This window comes from Neophocaena asiaeorientalis, unplaced genomic scaffold (assembly GCF_003031525.2).
Source record: "Neophocaena asiaeorientalis asiaeorientalis breed wild unplaced genomic scaffold, Neophocaena_asiaeorientalis_V1.1 scaffold794, whole genome shotgun sequence".
In the NCBI taxonomy this organism is placed as follows: Eukaryota; Metazoa; Chordata; class Mammalia; order Artiodactyla; family Phocoenidae; genus Neophocaena; species Neophocaena asiaeorientalis.
Genome location: NW_020175025.1, coordinates 107,426 through 112,944, shown reverse-complemented (window position 1 = coordinate 112,944; position 5,519 = coordinate 107,426).

The window sequence follows — 5,519 nt, the reverse complement described above, 5'->3', positions numbered from 1 at the left end:
CCCCTTCCTGTGGGCATGTGGGTAAAATTAGAGATTGAGGCCTTAGGACTACCTCCTCCTCTCTTACCCCCTGCCTCCTTTGTATTATCCTCCTCCCTCCACTCTCCAGAATTCTGGTAATATAAGTATCAGGACCAATGTTTAGGTTGTGGCCTTTCCCCTCAAGCTTTGTTGTCTTGTCTGTGCCGTTTTAGAGTTTGACAAACACCTCAAACATCATGTGGTATAAGAAAAAATATATCTAACCTTTGTCCTTGGTTCCTGGCACAGGGCCTGAAAAAACCTTGGAATTTCTTGAGCCCTGGGAGTATCTTTGTTATGCTAATGAACGGACTGTGGTGGGTCCCTAGTTAGCTTCTGGTTGTGAGGATGTGGTCTGGTCACGAGAAGGACCAACCATGTGATTAGAGTTGGAGCTTTAGGCCAGCAGGAACTCCAGAGAAGGAAGGAGAGCTGGATTTGGGGTTCGATCACATGAACAGTCCTGCCTGTGTAATGAAACCCCAGTGAAAACTTCCTGGTTGGTGAGCACACTGATATCCAGGGAGGGTGATGTTGCCCTGAATCCATGTGAAGAGGACATGGAATCTGTATATCTCAGACCCTTCAAGACCTTGTCCTATGTATATCCTTTCTTTTTTTTCTTTTTTTGCCATACACGGGCCTCTCACTGTTGCGGCCTCTCCCGTTGCGGAGCACAGGCTCCGGATGCGCAGGCTCAGCGGCCATGGCTCACGGGCCTAGCTGCTCCACGGCATGTGGTATCTTCCCGGACCGGGGCACGAACCCGTGTCCCCTGATCGGCAGGTGGACTCTCAACCACTGCGCCACCAGGGAAGCCGTATCCTTTCTAATAAAACTATAATTCTACATATAGCACTTTTAGTGCTTTTATCAAACTTATAGCAAACTTGCTTTTATCAAACTTATAGCACTTTTATCAAACTTGAGGGGGTCGTGGGAACCCCTGAATTTATAACTGGTCAGTCAGAAGTATGGGTGGTCCCCCAAGTCTTGCAACTGACACCTGATCTCAAGTGGGGGCAGTATTATTGGGGACTGCACCCTTAAACCTGTGGAGTCTGATGCTAACTCCAGGTAGTTGGTGTCAAAGAACTGATGTCAGAATAATAGTGTCACACATCCTTATTTTTAGCAGCCACCCCTAGATTAATATCTGTAAACTGACCTTTGATCCTATGCATCATGCATAAGCAAGTTAAAATAAAGGAGGCAGAGCCTACCAGTGTATTATGGGTGAAAAACGCAGCATATGTTTTTGTGGCATGCGTCTACAATTTAGATGATTTTTAAAGTTCTCTCTTTATTTTTTCCTTATCAGAGTTCCCTCAGCCTGTATTTCCTGTTGGGGGTACTGCATTTATATTTGGGGAACTTCACACTGCAGTCTGGAGAGATACCTCTAAGTCCCACATGCATCCCAGGGCAGATGCTTAACTAACTCACGCCTGTGGGTTTTTTCAGTCTCAGCCAAAGCACTGGGTAAGTGTGTGTGGGGGTGTCCATGCATGAAGATGATTATCTCTGTTCTGATCACTCCTTGAGTAGCACTTGTAAGGGCCAAGATCATCCCTCAGTTTTTTCCTGGGAGTGTAGTTGAAGTAAATACCTCAACACTCATATAGCCCTTTTGTTTCTGCCCCCTTTCAGGATAAATATTATGGGCTATCTCATGTAATAAATATCAGGGCCTGTTCAGATGTCATTTGACCTACAATGTTGCTGCCTGGGGATAAAATTAGAGTGAATTTGTCATCTGTCCAATCATTAATGAAAGAAGGGTATCTTACAGCACAGCTGACCCTCTACTCTGCCCCCAATTTCAAAAAAGCAGCCTTCAGTGGGATCTCGTCTATAAAATACTACCAGGTCCCCAATGGAGGGTTTAAGTCCCTGTACTTTCCCATACAATTCTACCTTTCCATCTCCATTTGCAACACATTCTTCCAAGTCAGGGCCAGGACCAGAATGAGATAAAGATACAGTTTAAGGAGGCACTCACTCGTGCCTCACCCAGTCCATGCCCTGCTCCACTTTGCCTGCACTCAAGCCACATGGGACTATCTGCTATTTTCCAACCCAACTATACTCTGTGCTTTACTACTTTTTGCATTTCCCCAGGCTTTTCCCTCAATCTTCAATGCCCTCATGCCCTTTCTCTGCCTGTAGGAAACAGTCATCCTTTTAGGCTCAGCTCAAATGCTAGGGCCTGTTTGAAGTCTTTCTGATACTCTCACCCTTACTCTTTGCCCCTTGGTAGGAAGTAATGTCTCCATCCTATGTACGTACACAGTATTTTATTCACCCCTATTTTAGCATTTGTTTCTTTGTATCATGCACTGGAGCCTTTTTTATGAATAAGACAGAACTAGTGTTGAGGGCCAGGTAGCATAGAGGAAGAAACTTGGACTCTGAAAGTGTGAGTCGGACCCCAGTCAGTCTGACCTCAATGCCTGAGCCTTTTACTACTTTTCATAGTACAGTCGTCCTTCTGTATTCAGGGGGGATTGGTTCCAGGACCATCCAGAGATACAAAAATCCACAGATGCTCAAGTCCCTTATATAAAATGGCATATTATTTGCACATAACCTGTGCGCATCTCTCCATATACTTTATTTTATTATTATTTTTAAACATCTTTATTTATTTTTTTTTGGCTGCACTGGGTCTTCCTTGCAGCACACAGGCTCTTGGTTGCAGCACATGGGCTTGTCTCTGGTTGTGACGCTTGGGCTTAGTTGCCTGGTAACATGTGGGATCTTAGTTCCCCGACCAGGGATCGAACCCACGTCCCCTGCATTGGAAGGCAGACCCTTAACCACTGAACCACCAGGGAAGTCCCCTCCCCATATACTTCAAGTCATCTCTAGATTACTTACAATACCTAATACAATGTAAATTCTGCGTGAATGTTGTAAAATGCTACATAAATAGTTGCCAGTGTGTGTCAAATTAAAGTTTTGATTTCTGGAACTTTCTGGAGTTCTTTGATTCAAATATTTTTGATCCCTGGTTGGTTGAATCTGTGGATGCGGAACCCGGGATATGGAAGGGTGACTGTACTTATTGTTAATATCAAGATTTAATGAGTGCTTTATAAGTGCCAGATACTCTTCTAAGGGTTCTAAATATATTAACTTATTTAATCCTCAAAACAACTGTATAGAGTAGATGCTGTTATTGTCTCTGTTCTACACATGAGGAAGCTAAGGCACAGACTCGTAACTTGGCAAGCTCAGTTAGCAGAGCTTGATTTGTTTAGCGGAGGAGCTGAGATTCAAACCTTTGTAGTTTGAATCTGGAGCTGGCATGTGTTGCCACTACACTACATCTATTGGGTTGGCCAAAAAGTTCATTCAAACTTTTTTGCCAGCCCAATATATCCCTCTAGTGCTAATTATCACTAAAAGCTGCCATCATCACCATGACTATCTTCATCATCAGATTTTCTCCTCCTTACAGCTTGTAGCAAAGTACTTTATTCATCATAAAGAAACTTGAACCTGAGTGTTGCTAGACTCCCTGCCCCTTATCCCCTTCTACCTGTGAATCAGCATACTCTGGATTTTCCTTCCTTCCCAACTTAATGGGCCATCATGGGCCATCATTTTTACTACTCACCTACCTCATCCTCTAGCGCCTGGCTCCACTGTCCTGGCAAAATCTCAGCTCTTGATAAATCCCAAATATCCACCTCTTTCTATACCTGTGTTGCTTAGTACAGTGAACCTGGGGAAAGTTAACCAAAACTTTCTGGCTGTTGACACTATGAATTTATCTTTCTCAACCTCAGTACAGTCCTCAGGATAGAAAGCAGATAACCTTTGATATCTTTACACTATGGATATTTCACATGGGTGCATTTCCACACAATGACTCTCTGAATTGAAACTAGGCTTATCTATAAGCTCACGTATTTAATGTACCTCTGAACCCCCTAGATAAGTAAGGTTTAGGTTTTCTGCCTGAAGCCTTCCTTTTCAATCTAAAACAGAAGCCAATCACAGTTGTCAGACCTCTAGCAATCATTAGGCAAGATGTTGAGAATCTACAGTTTTCCTTTCACGTGGAAACATGAGTTCTGCCACTGGTTTTAAGAGGTAGGGCTTACTGACAGACAAAAGTCAGGAACTATTACTCACTGAAGCATTGTTTTGTGCCTAAGCATACATAACATTTAGGATTGTTCCATATAACGAGGAATTCAACTAAAACTAACTTAATAAGGAAATTTATTATCCACAGATCAGAAGTACTGAGGCAGAGAAGTCTTGGTGATTGTTTGATTCAGCTAAGGACTCAGCTTTTATCCATCTCTTTCTTCTGCCATTCATAATATCAACTTCCATCCTAAGGCTGGAAACTTGATGGCTGCAAGGAGTCAAGCAACTTTCCAAGGAAGAAAAGGAGATACCTTTACTGATGGTTTTGTCTTATGAGTGAGGACACTTTCCTCAGAAATCCTTCTGCAATCTTCTCTTCTTCATGTCTCATTGAGCAGAGTTACATCACCAGCCATTCCTGAACCAGAGTACCAAGGGGATGCATTATCCTTAGACCAAGCAGACTCACCTCTGGAATTTGGATCAGCCTCCCTGTGGCACATCACTACAAGGAGGAGGGAGGCATACTATGTAAAAGTGATGTTCTTTTAGTAAAGGGTTATGTTAAGCAACACAGAATATACAAAGCACCAAGGTTACAGTAAGAAAGAGCACAGCGGTGATGTCTTAGCAATCATGACCTCTAAAAGCCACCGTGGAGATCGCATCTACTCTTTTTTTTAACATCTTTATTGGAGTATAATTGCCTTACAATGGTGTGTTAGTTTCTGCTTTCTAACAAAGTGAATCAGTTATACATATACATATGTCCCCATATCTCTTCCCTCTTGCGTCTCCCTCACTCCCACCCTCCCCATCCCACCCCCCTAGGTGGTCACCAGGCACCGAGCTGATCTCCCTGTGCTATGCAGCTGCTTCCCACTAGCTATCTATTTTATGTTTGGTAGTGTATATATGTCCATGCCACTCTCTCACTTCGTCCCAGCTTACCCTTCCCCCTCCCCATATCCTCAGGTCCATTCTCTAGTAGGTCTGTGTCTTTATTCCTGTCTTGCCCCTAGGTTCTTCATGACCTTTTTTTTTTCTTTTTAGATTCCATATATATGTGTTAGCATACGGTATTTGGTTTTCTCTTTCTGACTTACTTCATCTACTCTTACTGCTTTCCCCAGCCTACCCCATAATATGACTAGATCACAATTTTAATAGGAACTAGAAAGACCTGACACTTGCAGATATTTCAGAATATCAGATAGTTTCTCAGTTAGTGTGTACAAGAATCCTGTGAAGTAGTTATTACCAATCCCCTTTGAGGGATGACTTAACTGAGTTATAAAAACATTAAGTACCTTTTCCAAAATGACATAAATAGTTAGTGGTAAAATCTCTATTTAAACTTTGGACTGCCTGGCTCTGAAGTCTGGCTAAGTCCC